The sequence below is a fragment of the Sciurus carolinensis genome, chromosome 3, assembly GCF_902686445.1.
Source record: "Sciurus carolinensis chromosome 3, mSciCar1.2, whole genome shotgun sequence".
In the NCBI taxonomy this organism is placed as follows: domain Eukaryota; kingdom Metazoa; phylum Chordata; class Mammalia; order Rodentia; family Sciuridae; genus Sciurus; species Sciurus carolinensis.
This window is the reverse complement of record NC_062215.1, coordinates 57,549,074-57,570,692: the sequence shown is the minus strand read 5'-3', so window position 1 is coordinate 57,570,692 and position 21,619 is coordinate 57,549,074. Positions and strand designations below refer to the sequence as shown.

Sequence of the window (21,619 nt, the reverse complement as noted above, 5' to 3'; positions counted from 1 at the left end):
TCAAAATGGCCTAGTGGAGGGCCTAGTGTGAGGGGAAGCTGTAAGAGTCAAACCTATACTGATAGCAGTCAGGAAGCACAGTATGTCTAAAGTCACACACACACACACACACACACACACACACACACACACACTCACATGCTCATGTGTGCATGAGGATGAAGCTTGGTTGTCTCCAAGGGCCAAGCACAGAGCCTCTGAAGAGGCTGCCCACACCTTGCAGGACTCCAGATGCTCATGTGCTGCCACCCCACCTTCCAGCCCCCAGCCTGAGGGAGCTCCAGGCTGGTCACGCCAAACTCCCTGCAGTGGTCTCTGGGCCCCAGAAAGGAGGAAGGCCCACTGTGTCCCAGTGGTTCCCCACAGGGTCTCCCACTGGCAGTCCCTATCTAAAGTGGGGAACTTTGATAGATAATAAATGTTTTCCTGTCTGGGTTCTCGGCCATCACATTTCTTTCTGTCCTAATGCACATCACCAACTAGGCTTCTGGCATCAGGTACCCCAGCTGGAGGCTCACAGTAGGGCTGGCTTACCCACTCCCAAGGACTCTGCCCAGCTCTGCCAAGCTCTGCCCAGTTCTGTTGTCCTTGGGAACCACAAGCAGGGGCTGTCTCCCCCCACAGTCTTCAGGAGCTCACCAAGGACCCCCCATGGGACCCTTCATGTTAATACCCCTAGAGAGAGCTGTTGTGAGGAGGCTCCTCAGCAGAGGCAGGTGTTGGGAGCCAAGGAGAACACATCTATAGCCTGGTCCCTTCCCTCCCAGGATCAGACACCACAGTGACCTACCTTCTGGAGTCTAGAAAATTAAAGCTCAGAAGCTCCCCCAGACCATGAGACTCCCCTCCAACATCTACTAGAAAGGGGCAGAGAGGTTTTACTGGCATTGTTACTCTAAAGAACTCTCACACAAAAGCTCTGCATAACAAAGCTCAGGGTTCTGCTGGGAGGGCTCAGTTGCCAGGTGCCTGCACTGCTCAGAGCACTCCTGCTTTTGACCTTTTTCAGGTCACATCTGACAAGAACTCTGTCCTTGACCAAATTCTGTCCAGGCTCCTCTTGTAACATGCTCCCTTAAAATGGATTTTCAGGAATCCTCAAATTGCTTTTTCACAACCCTAACCATTGTCCTACTGACCTATTCCTTATAGGTCAGGGCTTCTCACAGGCAATGTTGTCATGTTGAGAATGGGAGCCTTAACTGTCCCCAAAGCCCTGACCCTTGAGGCCAGTAGGAAGGAACAGAAGCCAGAGGACTACAACCCCAGCCTGTGTTCTGCTTTCCCTGGACAACAGCCTCCACCATAAATGACTCCCTATATAAGGTTGGGGGTAAATTTTCTGTCTTCCCAGGAAGACCAAGCTGGTATTCAATTTGTTTTTCCTTTTTGGGTTGTTTTTCTCTCATTCCTGACTCAGGCAGGCCACAGAATCCAGTCAGGCCCCAGATTCAGGACTCTGGTCTCGGCCCCTGGACAGAATTTGGCCACACTAGTGGGACTAGAGCCCTCTGCTGGAGTCACTAGATACAGCTCCCATGGCTTCACCCAAGGCTGATGGCCCAGGATGAAAAACATGCAAAAGAGGGTCCCTGCACTTACAAAAGTCAGTCTTGTCTCCCGACTTTCTGTACCTTAGAGTCATTGTGGGAATTGATGACTGGCAGCAATAGTCCTGCTAAAAACTTATTCACTTGATATTCCTGGGACTCTGAAGAGACAGATGCTCCTTCCAGCATTCTAATAGGCCAGGGTCCAAAGAGCAGTGTCAGTGGACTGTGACACACAGCAGTCTCACAGTGAGGTAGCAAAGAAGAAATAAGGCCCTGGAGAAAGGAGACAAAACAGGGAAGGAAAGAGGACTTGCAGCTCTAGACCTAAAAGATCACCCTCACTGTCCCCAGGTCTATTTTCCTCCAGGCCCATGTGATGGGCTGACAGGTCTGGTTTCATGAGAATGTTGTAGACCAGATTATAAGGGAAATGACTAAACAGACTCCATTTTGCTCTGAGACTCTGTGTTATGTAGGAAATAAGCTTCTCCCATGGGAACACCCCACCTCTGTACCATCATCAGTTACTTAGCATGACATGTTTAGCAATACAAAATGACAATTCTTATGTAATGAAAAATTGCTCTCTTGATTCCTATTGCTCCTAAACAATGGACCATGTGAACAGTGATTGTGTGGATGTTAGTAACCATTCTTTAGTTTGTACCTGGGAAAGGGTTGTTTTGACCTACTTCCCACTCTGTTGATGATCTCATGATGTTAGCTTGTAATTTCCAATCATAGCAACAGACACTTATGACTGATGTTATTTTTGGTATAAGTACCCCTATATTCCTATGGTCAGGGCTGTTCTCCCAATAGCCATTTTTGGAGCATTGTGTGAGACAGTCAGTCGGCTAGCTTAATAAAAGACTCTCAAATTTGGACTTCTCAGTGGTGATCAGTCTGTTCTTAAGTTGTGCCCATAACACCTGGAATCTTTAAAGATCCTATAAGTCTTGGAGTGCCTACAAACTCTGTTAGTTTAAAGTATTTTTAGACTGATTAAAAGAAGTCTGGAGAGAGGTTGTTCAAGATCCAGGATGTGGGTTCAGTGCAGGTGATGCATTTCAACTAGATAACATCAACCTGAAGGTCCTGAGGGGAAACCAGATAGCTGTGATCCATCCTGCACCCCATGACCCAATGACTGATGCCACCACACCTGCTCCTCATGTTCATCATCTACAACTTTCCTTTCAAAGGAGCTCAGGACCCCAAAAGCATGCCTCACCCCAGGCACAGATCCTGCTCTGTGACTTGTTTTTCTGAATAAGTCTTTGCCTGTGTCTCTATTGAGAGGTCCTGCAATTCCTTTCTGCAGCAAGTTAAGAACATGCCAGGGTTGAGTTGAAGTCCCTTCCTCACTCCTGGGGACCTCCTTTGATCCCATCTGGTGATGATAGGTTCCATTTCAGAAGCACATAGCCTGCTCCTGGAGGTGACTATGGGTGTGGTGGCCCTGACCCTGGAGCCACTTTACAGCTCCTGATGTTCTGGGCTCCCTGAGACATGTGCCAGGGGGTTTTTGACCCTTGAGTAACATGCTAGGAAGCAACATGCTCAGCAGCACACTCACTGCCCCCAAACTCTGCAAGAGCTGAGACCATGGCTCAGTCACCAAACTATCCTCTTCCAGAAAGCATAGCACTGAACCAGAACCCACCTGAGCAGACTACTGGGAACTCCCAGAGCAACTTCAGCTAGGATGTCCAGGGCTGCCTCATTTTTGTCCTTTTGTGCTTATGGGTTTGGGGGGTGGGGGGGCGCTTACTGATAAATTCATTTTTTGGTTTTGCACACTTAAATTACACATCTTTTTTGTTTGAAAGGAGGCTTTTTTCTCTCAGGCCCTCTCTGGTCCCTTGAGGATAAGCTCCAGTTATTCAGGGATACTTAAGGGACTGTCCCCCAATCCATAAGTTAACTTGCCTGCACCCTTGAATGTGAATCTGTTTCCCTGAATAAGTTGCCTCTGAAAACAAAGAAAGAAAATAACTCTCAAACTCTTTGGGCACTGAAGACTTCCATAAAGACTTGCACACAGGATCCTAAAGTTAAGTCTTATGACCAAGTGACTTCAGCTTGTTTCAGCATAACTCAGATCTGTCTGTATAGATAATGGTACTTACATTATCATGGTGCTTTTGTCTCATGGCTAAAATTTTAACATAGCAGATCTCTGATGAATGGGTTAATATAAATTTGTTAGAGAAAATAAAGATGTCTTCAAAACTGTAACACATGTTAAAATTTGTTTTGTTTTTGTTTATTCGAGTTGGGGTTGCCTGCCATTCAGGATTATTATAGCAATTTTTAATTTTTTAGGTTAAAGTATTGACTATGCTTTTCTAGTAGCTCAAATTTCATGAGTAGGTAATCTAGAAATAACTTAAACATGAATTTGGTGTCTAGACACAATGGCACACACCTATAATACCAGCGGCTCAGGAGGTTTAGGTAGTAGGATCACAAGTTCAAAGCCAGCCTCAGCAATGGAGAGGCACTAAGCAACTCGGTGAGACCCTGACTCTAAATAGAATACAAACTAGGACTGTGGATGTGGCTCAATGGTTGAGTGACCCTGAGTTTAATCCCCAGTATAAAAAAAAAAGTTATTTGGTAAGTATAAGTGGAATAAACATTTATAAATATATGTGATAGAAGAAAACATTCCAATTATTTATAAAAGAGTTAAAATATTAAGCCATCCTTAGTATGAATCAAGTACTGGGATTCTTGAAGTCTGTTGAAAGGTACAGCATTTGGGTTTGTTCCATATGGCTCACAGATTCCTGGTACAGAGAAAACACTGATGTCATCAAGGATGATCTGATATTTTAATAATTTTGAGAATGATTATTCTAGAGGGATAATGTAAGTGTCTAGAAAAAAAGGAATTTAATTAGAAGGCAATCTCATATGGAGACATACTTCAGTGGACTTTGAGCAATGAACCTGTAAGATGGTTAAGGGTAATTTTTGTTGACCATTAAAAACTATATTGAAGTAAACAATTTGTATTAGGACAACTCATTGAATAATTAAGCTTTAAAATAGCCACCATCTCTTTTAGGTAGCAGTCAGTTTGAGGAAAACATCATTTGTTTTGCTGTAGATGGGTTAATGAAGATTATTCTGAATAGAGGCAGCAGCTCTGCCCTGACCTGCCTTTTGAGAATGCTTTACTATGTGACCATGGTAGGGACTGCAGGGACTTCTCTGAACACATGAACTGCTACTCGTTTCCTATCACTTCTTTGCTTACATTAGATTCTTTAAAGTGTACTTTTTAAAATTCATTTGCAGTCACAGGAAAACCTTTCAGGATTCAAAAACAAAAATCTTAAGCCAGGCAAGGTGGCACATTGTCTGTGATCCCAGTGATTCAAGAGACTGAGGCAGAAGGACTGGGATGGCAGCTTCAGCAACTTAGTGAGACCCTGTCTCAAAATAAAACTAAAAAGGGTCTGGGGAAGAAGTTCAGTAGTAAAGTAACCCTGGGTTCAATCCCCAGAACCAATAAAAAACAAAAATCTTGAGCTTTTGCCGCCCCAAATCTGTTGTGTGTTGTTGGTGATGGTGGGTGATCAGTGTTTACACCTGCACATGGCAGTGGCCCATCTGGGGTGTGCACATGGTAGTATTAGAGGGTTTGGATATGGACTGTCCCCTCAAAGTCCTATGTTTAAGTCCTGGTCCTCAATGCAGCAGTGCTCAGAGGTGGGACTTGGGGAAAGTGATCAGATCAAGCCAACTTTGACTTCACCTATGGATTAGTCCTTTACTGGGTCATCTTGAAGGGGAATACTGAAAGGTGAGGGAGGAGGAGGGGCCTAGGCAGAGAAAGGGTGATCTCATCCAAGACCCTCTCTCTCCCTCTCCTTCCCAGCGCCCCCGCCCCCGCAAAGTCAGAAGCTTTCCTCTGCCAAGAGGGCCCCATCATGATGCTCTGCATCAGGCACAGAATCAACAGAGTTAGTGACCATAGGCTGAAACCCTGGAACCATGAGCCAAAATAATACTTCCTCTTGTAAGCTGATTTTTCTGGTGTTTTGTCCCTAGGACAAAACCCTTAGAAACAATGTGGGCACCAACTACAGGATGATGGAGCCGAACTTGACGGTGGTTCCAGGTAGGCTCAGCCTAAGAATCACTCCTTCTAACCTCTCAGTCACTCAAGTTTGACAAAAAAGGCCTTTCCACCCTGACTTCCCTCTGATGTGGGACCATATCAGACCAAGGATATGGCAAGTCCACCCTGGCAATGAGGGACCAAACCACCTGGTGGAAGATCTATATCTTCAGAGAAAGTTGCTCAAGAGGAGGAAGTTGTCAGAGTCAAATGGAGTCACTGGTGACAGCCCAGAGTAAGTGAGGCATCCTCCACCAGGTGTACTGACTGGGCTTCCTGGGCACCTCTGCACCTAGGCTCCTTCTTGCCTCCTGCTCTGCAGTTTGTGACAGAGCTCTGTATTCAGGGACAAGCATCTGATCTGCCCCAGGTGTCTTGACAGAGTCCACACAGCAGTTCAGGAGCAAATGGCCAGTCAGATGACACAGCACTCCAAAGCCCTGAAGAAAGAGGAACAGATGGGGCTGGGGGATGGGGAAACTATAAAGGAGTCCACTTAAAGTTATAAAATTTCTAAGAAGCCCCAAATGATATTTTCTCTCAGTCCCCAGTCATTTCCTGCTAACCTATTTATTAAGCTATTTTCTCCTACCCAGCTACCTATAGGCAAGCACCCAGGTGGAGAAAGGAAACTGAAATTGTCCCAAAGCCCTGACCTGGACATCAGGATGATGCAGCACAACTCAGAGAACCAACATGTAACTCATCGATCTGTGGGCTTCTGTGAGGGCCTCCAGCTTGTCAGATTCTACATGTGTGTGTTTCTGAGCTTTTCCTCTACATGAGTGATACCCCCTACCAGCTTCTGTGCTCCATAAGTTGGGAAAAGGCAGGTTAGCTGTCTTCCCAGGGTGACCAAGCTGCAATTAGTTTCATTTTTCTTTTTCTATAATTTTCTCTTATTCTGATGCAGGTAGGTGGGACACAGACTCAGGTTCCAACCCGGGCCTCACCAATTCTCAGGGGACCAAGCACCCTGCTTGCACAGGAGTGCAGGGGAGCCCTGTGCCCCCTCCACATTGCCCAGTTGTCTCTTCCATTTGGCTCTTTCTGAGCTGACCCTTTATGATACATCTGTACACCTTTCTAGCTAACTTTTGATCCTGGGAGGTGGGTCATGGAAGCCCCAAATCTGCACCTAAGTTGGCCCTACAGAAGTATGGGCAACCCAAAAGGACAGTCTTCTTGGGGACCCTGTTCTTTACCATCTGGTCTGATGCTGTTATGAGTACTAAGCACAACCAATGGAAAGCAGCTTATTACTCAGTCAGTTAGGAAAGCACTGGAGATAATTTTCAAAGCAGTGTATCCTCAAAAACAAAGAAAAGGGCTTTTACTGGGGAAACTTGAGCATATTCCCCTAAGAGAGACATGACCAGATGCACAAGTGGGCACAATGCTGGGCATGCTCAGTTTGAGGTCACACAGTACATCCTCAAAAAAGGAAAAAAAAAAAGGCAGCTGGGAATGCCTCTGGGCAGAGAATTCAGTATTATAATGAGCAAAGTTCACTTATGTATAAGAACAGTGAGTCAGTCATCAGTGACTTGGTCTGGTTCCTTGTAAGTTGCCCTAGAGAGTTTGGTCTGAAACAAAACACCACTGATGGAGCATTAAGTCATTTACAGGGGCAGCAGCTTCTCCCTTCCCCTGAAAACATAGGTATTTGTCCTAAGCATACCTGCCCAGCCCCTGCCACTGACACTGGGAAGTTGGAGTTAGAACAGAATTGAAGATGCTCCTGCCCTGGACAGAATGCAATCACAGGGCTGACAGAGAGTGGACATGCATAGGCACAGCTCAGCTGCCAGCACAAAGCACAGCTGATATAAGAGGGAGTGGCCTTCAGAGCAGAGCACAGCCAGGGCACAGCCAGAGGTTACAAAGCAACAGAATGCAATAGCCCTTAGGATGCCTGTCCCTCAGGGACATCTTCAAAACATGGGGTTAGTGATGAGTGGGGGGAATATACAGCAAAGTCGTTGTTTACTTGTTCACTCTTAAACAAGTACTCATCTGCCTTGGATTGTAGAAAACAGTGTAAGAAACATCAGAGGCACAGGACTTGAGAATGAGCAAACAGGAATAGGGAGCTCCCTGGGGACTGATTGGGGAGATGTGGCAAGAAAGAAGAATTCACAGAAGGATTCAGGGGCTGACTCCTAATGGGGCCTCCAAGACCAGGTGAAGCTAGGAGCTAGGCCAGAGAGGTCTCCATGCATTTCAGAAGGGAGGCTTTCTTTGTAGAAAAGGAGGACTAAGACTACTTCTAACCCCAGTGCCCACACCAGCACAGGAGTGACTTGAAGATGGAGCCACCAGAATGGTGGCGGGCACTATGCCAGTTCCACAGAGGACCAACTGGGTCAGAGCTTCCCCCAGCTGAGCTGAGTGGTGCAGGTTGCTGAAGGACCTCAGCTCCTGAGACCAGTGTCCACAGTGACAAACCTGGATGGCACTGCCTCTGGTCCCCTGCTGGGAGCCTGCTCACTCCCCACCCCTCCACAGGGCTCTCTGCTCCCACTGGGCCTCCACTCCACCTTCACTCATAACAAAGTTGTTCTGATGACTTCCTGTGTCTGACCTGGAACTTTCTTTCACCAGAACACAAGAACCAAGGTTTGGAGCTTCAGCTCCCTGCTCTCCTGTGACAAAAGTACTTGAAGGAATAAGGCTTCAAATAAGAGGAAAAGTACAAGCTTAATCGTGGGTGGAGGTTCTAACTTCTCTCTTAGTAATAGTACAAGAGGATTAAAGACTCACTAAGAAGAGAAGAGACCTGAAGGACACGATTAGCCAGTTGCCATATCCATGTCTATGATGCAAAAAGTAAAGTAACTGTAAAATGAACACTCTTCCCAAGTTCACTGAACCATCACAAGACAGTCCCATCCCCACCCACAAAAATAGCACCAATAAATCTCAAAAGACAGCATTGCTTCAGAGTTAGACCAAGACAGAAGCGGATTTGTGGCAGGTAAAGTAAAACATTTAGAAAGCACTGTCCAGTCATGATACAAGTCACAAATACCATTTTAAATTCATCAGTTAAAAAGTAAAAAGAAACAAGTGAAATTAGTGTTAGTAACATACTTTATTTAAGTCAGTATATCCAAAATATTATTGTTTCAACCTATAATGAACATTCCCCTTTGCAGTGCTGGGGATCAAACCCAAGGCCTCACACATGCTAGGCAAGCACTGGACTGATGAACTACACTGCAGCCCTGAGATACCTTCTGTTCTTTAGTCTGAACTTTTTTCCAACCCAGGGGCATTTTGTACTCAAACGGTACCTAAATCTTTACTAAGTGCATATCAAGTGCCCAATAGTCAAATGTGGCCAGTCATACTAAAGGTCTCAGACCTGGAAAACCCCTGAAAGTCTAAGATATTGTACACCTAAAATTCCTGTGGTTTAAAGAACACACAAGAAAACCAAACAGTAAGTGGAACTGAGTGACACTGAAGGCCCAGTGCATCAAAACATGTAGGAAGCATCAAAAGTGGCACTTAAGCCAGGCACACCTGTAAGCCCAGCACCTTGGGTGGCTGAGGCAGGATTGAGAATTCAAAGCCACCTCAGTAATTTAGTGTGTTGCGCTAAGCAACTCAGCAAGACCCTGTCTTTAAATAAAATATAAAAGGGTTGGGGACATAGCTCAGTGGTTGAGAACCCTAGGTTCAATCCCCAGTTCCAAAAAAAAAAAAAAAAGTGTCACTTACAGGGAAATAGATCATTTAAGTTACAAATTGGAAAAGAAGACAGAAACAAAGATACAGAACCCATGGTAGGAGTCTGCTCCTTCAGAAGATGAAAGGAAAGAGCCAAATTAAATGCAGAACAATTGCTCTGTGCACACCCAGTGTCTTGGGCCAGTTGCCTTTGGTTCTACAAGTAGGGGAGGGACCTTGAGCCTTTTCCAGGGGAGTTCCAGTACCATAAGCCTGCAGGAGTCTTTGCTCAGGCTGCTTCTTGGTTGGGACCTCAGCAGTGCTCTCGTTTGGGAGTCAGTCACCTACACTGACCTCCAACACCAGCTCCAACTCCTTGCTCTCTCCTGATTGGCTAAGCTCCCAATATTCCCAACAAGCCAAGCCAAAAATTTCAGTACCTAGATAGAGACAACATCCTTGAAAACACACAACTTAAGAAAACCTTCCAAAAAAAAAAAAAAGGGAAGAAAAGCTAAGCTTGTATCAAAACAAAAAATAATAATAGTAATAATTAGTTGAAATAGCTATCAAAGAAAACTCTAGGCCCCGGGGGCTTTGTGGATGGGTTCCACTTGACATTAATAATGAAGTCATCTCAGTTTTAAGCAAACTCTTTTAGGAAACATAGGAGGAGAACCCTATCTGTTAAGGACACCTGAGAGAGGTTTTGCCACCAGAGGACTATGTCATCACTTTAGACCATCTGGCTCTAAGACAGGCAGAGGTTGCAAGGCCTCAGAGGGACCTCTGGGGTAGGAGCCTGTGGGTTCCCAATGATTCCAGGACACCATGAGAGTCCTGGGAGCTGTGCCTCCCCACAGCAGAGCAGCTCTTGGACATGCTCTGGGGAAAACTGACAAGCCAGGCCTGGCCAGGACTTTTCCACCAAGAGGCTGCGAGGAAGGCCTTGCTGGAAAGACACAGAAGCTGGGAGGCAGAACAAGGGCTTTCCACTGGTCCCACTGGTGGATGTGAGGGGTGGACAGTTGGCAAGGCAGCCTCCAGGCATGCAGGGCTCCTGGGGGTGTTGGTGTCAGTCAAGGAGGGAGGCACAGGTTCTCACATCCCAAGCCAGGCGTGGAGAAGCAGCAGCTACAGCTTCCTGGGATCTCCCCAGAGCCTCCACTTGTTGGTCTGGGTTTAGGAAGAGGTTGGATTTCAGCCTGTCACACTCTGCAAACTCAGGAAAAAGTCCTGAGGACAAGAAGGGGCCAGGGTCTCTGGGACCCCAACCAAATGGCAGCCAGGCCTCAGCTCCCCCAGGTCCCTCTCTCCTTCCACTGAAGACTAAACCAGTAGATGAGCGTGTGATTGGGTGGTGAGGCCTTTGGGGAGGATCAAAGCTGCTATTAAAGTGTGGAATGAACACCCTCTTCTCCTCTGCCATCCACCATGGCACACACAGGTTACCTCAGAACCAAAGTTGGAAGTGCTGCATGTTATTCTTGGACTTCAGATTACATAACTGTGAGAGTAAATCTCTAGTCTTTATAAAGCAGTCTGTGTATTTGGTCACAGCAGCACCTCATGGAGTAGGACCAGGGGAAGCCCACAGTCAGACTGGGAGCAACACCATGCCTGCAGTCATCTGGGGTAGGAGGCAGGTGGGGACAGGCCTATCCTGCCCTCTCAGGCCAGGCCCTGGGCTGGTCTGTCTGATTTTTCCTTGACATCCAGCAAGAGTCTGAGAAATTAATTAATTAATTAATTGCAAGTAGTGACTGAGGACTGACCGAACACAACAGCACCAAACTGGTGCTCACAAACCATCTGGTCCCCGCTCCAGTCTGTCCAGCTGCATGTATATGGCTTGCCTGACTATCCACTAACCTTGCAGAGTTCTGCTGCCCATGTGCACTGTGCCCCAGGCAGTGCCCAGTGCAGACCACACCCGCTTCTCTCCTGTCTCTGCCTATGCCCTCCACCTTGATGTAGCCTCCACAGCTGCTCCCACTTCCCGTGCATGGCTTTGTTCCCAGGTCTGCCTCAAGGAGCATTTGCCATCCCCGAGTGGGCACCAGGTCTCAGTCCACCTAGGTATGATCTCTTCAGGAGGAATGCGGCTCAGTGCTCCCTACAACATTTCCTCAACCCCAGAGGCTACACTCCTCACTCACACACACAGATACACACATGCACACCCTCAGGCACACACATGGACACAAGTTCCCACATGTACAGCCTGAATGCACAATGGAGAACTTGGAAGGGTCTCCAGGGCCCACAGGTGGCAGGGCCCCTTTTGCTATGGCTCGTACCAAAGTTCACATCAATTGATCATTTGATTCTCCAGTTTTATTTTGTATTACAGATGTGACCCTATTCCTTGCAGAAGTCCTGTTAGTCATCTTGTAAATAAACATCACATACAGAGACTTTTGCATTACTTTCCTAACTGGATTTGGAAAGTACAGTGAATTTTGATTAGATTTTTTAAATGACAAATAGTACAAAATAAAGTAACACTGAACAGAATGGAAATACGGAGCATACCACATATAGGTAGGATTTATATGCACCAGCCATGATGCAAAACACATTTCTTCCAGTGTTTTTAGTTAAATTTTTTTTTTCAAAAATACATTTGCTAGGGCTCGGCCTACTGCAGATTAAAGGGATCAGAGTCAGCTTTCCATTCCTGTGACAAAATACCTGAGATGAACTCACAAGGATGGATTAATAATGTGAATGGGCTACTAGGTGGTCACTGTAGGCAGGGGTGTGACTTGAGGAAGGAGATCACTGGAAGTGTGCCCTTGGGGACTACATCTTGCCCCCTTGGTCTGCCCCCTCTCCCCATCTCTCTCCTTCCTGGCTGCCATGAGCTGAGCAGCTTTCCTCTGCCATGTGCTTCTGCTACGATGTTCTCACCTTGGGCCCAGAGCAATGGGCTCAGCCAACTATGGACTGAACCTCTGAAAGGGTGAGATGAAATAAACCTTTCCTCCTCAAGATTGTTCTTGTCAGGCATTTTGGTCAGAGTAATGAGAAACTTACTAGCACAATGACCAGGAAACACCAGGAATGAGGGGAACTCTGGCTAAACTGACCTAACAGGAGTCATATTGAAGGCAGGCCAGAGTGACCAGATATCATCTCAGGGTCCTGGGGAAGAAAAGACTCCATTCAATACCTAGGGTGATCAGATACTGAGGGTGGGGGGCGTTCTTCTAAACTGACTTAGTAGAGCCCTTGCTCAAATCAGACTCTAAAGCACAGGGAAGTTTCTGGAGCCTGACTGAAGTGGAGTCAATCAATACAGTTTTGTCACCTTCAAGGTGATTCTGGTACACTCCCAGGAAAAAGAAACTTAGAGAAAGCCTCAGCCCACTACAGGCTACCTATGTAGTCATGAAATATGGGCAGTGAGGCCACTCTGGTAGGTCTCAGATGGGAGTGAGCACTGTGACAGGACACAGGAGGAAAGGCCACCCTTGGTACAGGACAGCCAAGAACTGATCTAAGTGCTCTGCCCCAGTCTCTGGCAGCAGCAGGCAGGACCTGGGAGCAAAGAGATACTTATTGGCTGAAGACATTTCTAAGCTTGGTGCTGAGGGAGGGGCTTGGCGCTGTTGAATGCTTCCCATAAAATGGGAGTAGAGAGATTAAAGGTGATAGAATTTTATCAAAAAAGAGGCATAACAAACATTCAGAAAGTTCTCAGTCTACTCATCAGAGGAGTGAGAGTGAGTTCTGGAGAGGAGTAGAGTGTGGTGCTCAATCATTAATCAAGGAGATTAGGACAGATCCACCCTGAGACAATGCAAGACAGCCCCAAGGGCACTGGAGAGATGTGGGCTGTCCCTTCCATCACAGGCCTGAAAGACAGATGAGCCTCAAGGACAGGCTGCTGCCAGGTCCCCCTCACATGGCGGGTCCGTCTCCATACTCCTTCCTGAACTCTGTGTGCACATGGCCGTCCCCACATGAACTGCAAGTTATGAGGCCCAGGCAGAGATTCACTGTGGGCAAGGCCACCACAGAGCCCCACGAGCTAAGCCATGGAGGCAGAGCTGTCCCCAACTCTCCAAACCAGTGCAGACACTGTGGGACTCTGCTCATGACTCAAGCACAGAGCCACTGCAGAACATCCACAGGGCAAAGCCCAGGCACAGAGAAATAGGGACAGGGCTGGCAACTCTTGCTACCCATGAAAAGGGCACCAAGACTAGGTGGGTGCATCCCTAAAGGCTTATGGAGCATCAAGCCAAAAAGTTGTGGGATTTTTGTCAGTTTGTTGTTATTGTTGCTGTTGTTACTGGGGATTAAACCCAAAGATGCTTTGTCACTGATACATCTCCAGCCCTTTTTATGTTTTGATTTTTGAGACAGGGTCTCAATAAGTTACCAAGACTGGCTTCCAATTTGCAATCATCCTACCTCAGCCTCCCAACTCACTGGAATTGGAGGTGTGTGCCACCGTGCCCAGCAAAAAGATGGTTCTTGAGCCTTAAGCTTCAATGGTTTGTTGGGCTGTGGGCTCGCTTGGGACATTATGCCTTCCCTGTTTTCCTGTTTCTCCCTCTGGAAAGGGAATGACTGCCTATGTGTGCCCCCCATTGTTTTGGAAGCATATACCTTGTGGGACCCTCCAGCAGCATAACGAGAGCAGTTTGACCCAGGATGAATTGTGCCTGAGCCTCACCCTGCTGTGATGGACATGTTCACCTGAGACTTTGGACTTAGTCATACCAAGTTGGATTTTGGGGACTACTGGAAGGGAACAAATTTATTCTACATGGTAGAAAAGAATGTGAATTTTGGGAAGAACTGCATGGCCTTAATGCTTGGTGATGCCCTCCCCCAAGTTTAATGTCAACATTTATGGAGTATTAGAGAGGGGATTAGGTCAGGAGGGCAGAGCCCCTATGTGTGGCATTAGTGCTCTCCTAAAAGAGGCCCAAGCAGCAGTTTCTGCCATGTGAAAGCACAGCCAGAGGGGATGTCTGTGAACCAGAAACTGACATCTCCAGACTCAAAGTCTGTCAAAGCCGTGATCTTGGACTATGAGCATGAATGTTGCCTGCATGTTAGTCAGTTTTGCATCACTACAACAAAATGCCCAAGGCAGCTAACTTTCTGAAGAGAGGAGACCCATTTAGCTCAGTTTGGGAATTGCAAAATCATGGCATATACCTCAGCCCAGTTCTGGTGAGGGCCCCGTGATGATGGTGATGGGGACCTCAACAGCAGGGGTGTGTTGGAGCAAGCATCACATCTCAAGGGGGTGGGCAGGTGGGCTCAGGACTCTATAACAACCCTCCCTGAGAACCACCCCAGAAGCCCCAGAAAACTATCTTCCTGGGACTTGCTGCACTGACCCAGGAACTGCCCTATCATTACACCCAGGAACCTTTGTTAGGGCAGCTTGCTTTCAGCTTTTTCTTTTATGTCTCCAGATTCCTAAGGCTGCCCACGGGTCATTCCTCTCCAGCACTCTGACCCAGTCCTGTGGGCCAGCACTGCTACTCTATGCCTGTCACATCTTGCTCCCTGGGGACTGCTTCCCACAAGCAGCCATGGAAGAGTCTTCTGTCACCCCAGGGATTCCTCACCTTCCAAATCCCTTTCTCACCTTCTTCCTCCTGGCACCCTAGGAGCATCCCTAGCACAAGACCACACTTTGGTGTAACTGGTCAGGTACTTCTGCCAGCAGGCAGGGATTGGGCAGCCCCTAATTGGGCACCTCAGGGACTGCTGCTTTCAGTCCAGAACCCTGAAACAGGGGTACAGGCAACCTCTGGTCTCCAGCCCCTTAGCATTGCCAGGCTCTGATGAGGCTTCCAAAGCTGGACCTATGTCTACCCAGCCTGGGCTTCCTGCCCCTGAGGCCCTTCTGGGCCCAACAGAGTCCTGAAGTCACTTGTAGGTCTCAACATCCTCTTTGTTTTGGTAGCATTGCCACCTACTCAGCTCCAGAAGATTTTTCCCTTTATTTTTTTTAATTCATTTTTATTGTAAACAAATGGGATACATCTTCTTTCTCTGTTTGTACATGAAGTAGAGGCATACCATTTGTGTAATCATACATTTACCTAGGGTAATAGTTTTTGATTCATTCTGTTATTTTTTTCTCCCCCCCACCCATCCCCCCTTATCCCTCTATAGAGTCCCTCCTTCCTCCATTCTTGTCCCCTTCCCACCCCCTATATGTGTATTCCCTTTATTTTTATTTAATTAATTCATTTATTAGTACTGGTAATTGGACCCAGGGACACTTGACCTACTTTTATTTTGAGTTACAGACCTATTTTTATTTTATTTTGAGACAGGGTCTTGAAGTTGCTCAGGCTACCCTCAAACTTGTGATCCTCTTGCCTCAGCCTCCGGAATTACAGGCCAGTGCCACTCGACTGTTGATGACTTTTTAGACAATCATCAGTATCTTTGTCCTCCTCAAAGGTTTGTTAAAAACGAAGGTCTCTTAAAATTCTCTTATTTTCTGCTTCAAATTATATTAAATAAATATTAGTAAAGATAAACCCAAACTTGCCTCGGCATCGCCAACGTGGCCAGTGAGGTTTCCTTCTTGAAACATCCGCTTGCCTGGAAGGTTTCCTTCTTGAACCCGTTGGCCGAGCGCGCAGGCGGAGGGCACGCGGGAGACCCACCCCCGCCCTCACCCCCATCCCCACCCCCACCCCCACGTCAGGAGGGTGTGGAGGACTGTCTACGGAGGCCTGCGCAGGCTTTGCAACTAGGCTGAGATGCAAAAGGTCTGGAACCACTAGCAAGGAATGACGACAGGGCTGCTTGCCGCTCCCTCCCCCAGGCTTCTGACCCAGCAGAGCGCTAGCTTAAGGGAATGCCTGCTGCTCTTGAGCCTCTTCCTTCTGACCATGTCTCTGATCCCAGTCACCCGGGAGGCTGAGGCAGGAGGATTGCACGTTCAGGCCAGCCTGGGCATCTTATCCATACCCTGCCTCAAAATAAAAAGGGCTGGAGGTGTAGCTCAGTGGTAGGGCACTCCTGTGAGGTTATGCTCTCCATGCCCCATGGCACACCCAGCCAGCCCATTTCCTTCCTCCCCTACAAACAACAGTGGAAAGGTATAAGAAAACCCACAGTGAATAGGGTTTGAGTTTGGCCAGCCCCCACTGCCTGGTGAGGGAGACCTGATGAGGGAGGAATGGGAACAGGGACTGGCCCTCCAGGAGGTGCTGGCAGTTGCTAGGATATCACTGGTAGTGATCCCAGCAAGAACCCCAAAGGGGGACACCCTTGCCCAAGTGTGGGGGCAGGGGGGCGGGGAGCACAATGCCTAAGAGGACAGCCATCAGGCCAGTGGACCCTAACTTGCACTATCCTTCAAAAGGAATAGTGAGACCATGCAGGGGTTGACAGGTACGTCCCTGGTACCTAATGTGTTAGTCTTAGGTGTATTTTCATCGCTATGACCCAAATCCCTGACAAAAGCAACTTAAAGGTGGAAAGGTTTATTTTGGTTCACAGTTTAGGGTTTCAGTCAATGACTGTCTGGCTCTGTTGCTCTAGGCCTGAGGTGAGGCAGATCATAATGGCAGAAGGGTGTGGTGGAGGAAAGGTGCTCAGTTCATGGCAGCCAGGAAGCAAAAAGAGAGTGAAGAGGGAGGGAAGGGGCCAGAGAGAAGATAAACCCCTTTCAGGGTTTGTGTCCAGTGAACTGTTTCCTCCACCTAAGTCCCACCTTCCAGGAGTCCATTCAGCCATCAATGGATTAAGCAACTGACAAAGTCAGAGACTTCATGATCCAATTAGTCCCCCAAAACCCCACCTCTGAACCCATGAGACTTTGGTGGCCATTCCAGATTCAAACATACCACCTTATTTTGGTCAAACACCAATCTAGATGGTGCTGTGAAGTCATTGTAATATGATGAACATTCAAATCAATAACCAGATTACCCTTCATTGTGGGGGGTGCTTCATACACTAAGTTAAATAAGTGTTAAGAGGAAAGCTTGAAGTCTGCTGAAAAGAAAAGGATTCTGCTCCAGTTTGCCTTAAGACTCAACACTGTAGCATCAACACTATTGGGAATCCACTCTATTGACCTGCCCTGTAGATTTCAGACATGCAAGTCCCCATGATCATGAGAATTAATTTCTTAAAATGAATCTCTTTCTCACTCTTTGTCTCTATTCTTTTCTACCCCTCACTCTCTATCTTCACATATTTATCTGTGTGAATGGTCTGGTGCTGATTTCTAGAAAACCCTTGACTCTAATATAACACACTGTACCCCAAATTTGACAAATAAATCAGAGGAGGGGCATTAAGAGATGTAAGGAGCTCCTTAACTGGAAGACATAATGGAAGCCAACTGCTGGCATCTTCACCTTGCTAGTGGTATCTAATTCTGCTGCATTAACAGTTTTTACACTTGCACATTATCTGATGGCATTGCAATGGGAAGAAAATGTCTACTGAATATCATACACCTGATTTCTCAGAATTTTTCTTCCCTCATAACTGAGGAAATTCCATCTTGGGTGTCAAGAGTGTGACTAGGAATCACAAACAAGAGGCATCACTTTCAGCTGCTGTGCTGAGGATGGACTAAACTTCATGTCTCCGTGACCCATTAAACCAGGAATTCTCAGTGTGTGGTGCACACAAGAATCAGTGAGGACACTAGTGTACATGCAACTCACTTCAGCATATATATTAAAATACTTATTCTGATTTTATGGTTCAGATTTTATATTTTTCATTAACATCCATAGAAAGTCAATGCTTTGGTAGATGAACTGAACAGAAATAAGGACAAACATTTTCTTTAAATTAGAGATTATTGGGTCTTCTCAGAAAATTTTAATCTCAATTTTTAAAGAGAATGGCAGTCCAAAAATCTTAAAGTTTCACAGATGATTTTAAAAGAAAGCAAGACTTTAGAACTACTGCATTAAAGCCTACCTAACTCACAGAACTGTCATTATATTGAAATTATATAATCTTGTATCATCAGATATACTGCACATTGGTAAATATTAAACAAAATACTTGTAGAATGTTGGGAATATGTGAGATACAGAGAAGTATAGAATAGACAAGTCATCACATATAAAAACGTAACCTGGAAAAACTTACCTTCAAATTCAAAAGACACTACAGGTAAAATATGTACCACCCTTCTTAACTTACCTAGGATTTCTGAGAGTGACTCCAGGACTCTAACCTGAGATCTATCTCCCTTCATTCATTGTGGGCATGTGAAGTAAAAACCTCTATTGTCATGATCTGTGTCTATACCACCCAGTTCATATCTCTCATACTACTCTTCCCTGTGCCTAAGGGAACTTGCTCACAAAGGAGTTCAGATCCTGGGGTAACTAATTAAAGACAAAGCAATTACCCAGGAACTCTAGGACAATTTTCTCAGAGTCCTGCTTCAGTGAGTGATTACAGTCACTGATCACACCCGACTATCCTTTGACAAACACTGATGATGGAAAGAAGCTCAGAGATGGATGCTTAATCATTGCCTGCTTGGCAATGCTGGTGGAGCCTACCTATTGGAAGGTAACAAGGATGGTTGGAAAACCCTTAAATTAAGCAGGGACCATGCCATGAATGGTTTAACAAAAATTTATGTAAGAAACAAGCAGTGGTTTTAAGTAGATACCACCATGAAAGACACATGCTTTGGATGGACTCCCAAGTGGCAGTCTCTGACTATAACACAACTCCCTGTAAATAGGTCCAAGGAGAGAAAAACATGTTGCTAATGAGTCTCAGACTTCTATTATCCAACTGTATATATATGCCAATATGAGGAAAGTACAGAGTAAGAAAAAAGACAACCCCACATCACATTCAATACTTTCTCAGGTCAAGATAGAAAAAGAAGCTCAGATTCCACATTATTTAGTTACTTTTGCCTCATTGCCTCTCTAGGAAAACTCTCACAGCACCCATGATCAACACCATCCAAAACACTCTCCATATACGTCAGATGATCTCCTAATGTCGTGTTCTATGTCCCTGAAATTGATTACAAGACCATATCATCAATTATATTTCCTTTTTCCACTGCCTGTTCTAGATACCGTTTGTACTTGGAAGTTACCAACTGAATGAAGTTCTGTGTATACTGATACAGTGCAAACTTCATTTCTAGGGAATCTGCATCCTCAGTAGTCTTGCCTTTATTGGGTTACTATAGATTATATTAATACTTATTTCTGGACATGAAAATAGGATGTGATACCTGAAAACTGACCCAAGCTTTCACAGTCCTCCTACTCTTGTGTACAACCAAGCTTTTCCTTAGTATCAGTATCAATCACCTCTGCTCTTTGTACACTGGCTCACTAAGAATAAGACAGAGAGAGGGAGAGAGAGAGAGAGAGAGAGAAACTGTAGAGTAGACTCAATTTCCAACTCAGTGAAACAGTCATTACATCCCTGGCAAAAGAGCACATGCTTTGAGAACTACATATTTTTTTTCTTTTTTTTTTTTATTACTGTAAACAAATGGGATACATGTTGTTTCTCTGTTTGTACATGGCATAAAGGCATACCATTTGTGTAATCATAAATTTACATAGGGCAATGTTGTTTGATTCATTCTGTTATTTTTCCCTTCCCCCCCACCCCTCCCACCCCTCTTTTCCCTCTATACAGTCCTTCCTTCCTCCATTCTTGCCCCCCTCCCTAACCCTAACTCTAACCCTAACACTAACCCCTCCCATTGCTGGTGGGGCTGCAAATTAGTGCAGCCACTCTGGAAAGCAGTGTGGAGATTCCTTAGAAAACTTGATGAATGGATAAAGAAACTGTGGTATATCTATACAATGGAATATTACTTGGCCATCAAGAATAGTAAAATTATGGCATTTGCAGGCAAATGAATGAAACTGGAGAATATCATGCTAAGTGAGATAAGCCAATCTCAAAAAACCAAAGGACAAATGATCTCGCTGATAAGTGGATGATGACACATAATGGGGGGTGGAGAGGGGCAAGAATGGAGGAAGGAGGGACTGTATAGAGGGAAAAGAGGGGTGGGAGGGGTGGGGGGAAGGAAAAAATAACAGAATGAATCAAAAATCATTACCCTATGTAAAAGTATGATTATGCAAATGGTATGTTGTTACTCCATGTACAAACAGAAAAAACATGTATCCCATTTGTTTACAATAAAAATAAATTAAAATTAAAAAAAAGCAGGCAGTGGACCAGAGTTTGCCTGCAGGACATAGTTTTTCAGACTCCTGGATTGGAGTGTGTTGTCTGGAGTCAAGTTGCTTGAACTCAATACTCAGCTCTTTACCTTATCTGTAACATGGAAAATAGTACTACCCCTACCTTATAGGGCATTTGTGGGGACTGAATGAATTAATATGTGCAAAGCACTCCTCTGTTCATGAACTTCCTACTTGTGAGCATGGATACCATCAAACCTTCTTACTAGACAAAATCATATCAACTCACCAACCTGCCTCAGACTAATAGTACTAGTTTTCACTTGCATGATACCATTTTGATTGTAAGACAAATGGTCTTGTAGCCTTCTGCAAAGTGGTCTGTTGGGAAGCCAAGAAACTTCTGCACCCCCTCTAAGAAAAAATGAAGAAGAAAACCTGGCAAAATTACCTTCTATGTGGAAGCGAGAGCACTCAGTTATTGGTGTTTAGTATTTTGTAATATTAGGTTCTTGTTGTTACACAGAGATTAGCAAGGGAATGATGGGAATATCTGGATACAGTTTTAATGGACTCCAACTCAGCTTTGTGTAACAGAAATGGTGGTTGAGGTGGGAGTGATTGCAGGAATGACTTAGGAAACATATGAGGATCCTCTTGGCCCTTTAAATTCAGTGGTTGAACAAAAGAGCAAGAATTGCCAACTCCTCTGCCACAGAATTGTACACTAGAGTATCTTATAGCATTTCCAGTGTAAATGGGTTTTTCCTTGGATTGCATCATCAGCCCATATTGTTCCTCCGGTTTTTCATGTGGCACAGTGCCTACATTTTGTGAAAGATTATCAGTCTTTTACAAGGGCATTGCTGACAGTTCTGTAATCATTTATCTGAGTCATAAATTGTTTCTTCAATAAGTCAACAGTGCCTGTTCTATTTGGCAAGTATTTGCCACACACTAGTTAGACCATAATGATGCCACTGTGGCCACGGCCAACACAGCAAGACTGGGTCTTAAATAGACTTCAGTTCTTCTCATGGTTATATCATTAGCCAGCTGTGCAGTTTGGAGCATTAATTACCTTTGTA

The 21,619-nt window shown here is 45.6% G+C and overlaps 1 pseudogene; it reads left to right on the top strand.

Moving 5' to 3' along the window:
* Window positions 1–21,619, top strand: part of LOC124979376 (ras association domain-containing protein 5-like) — a 38,889-nt pseudogene that overhangs the window by 7,161 nt on the left and 10,109 nt on the right.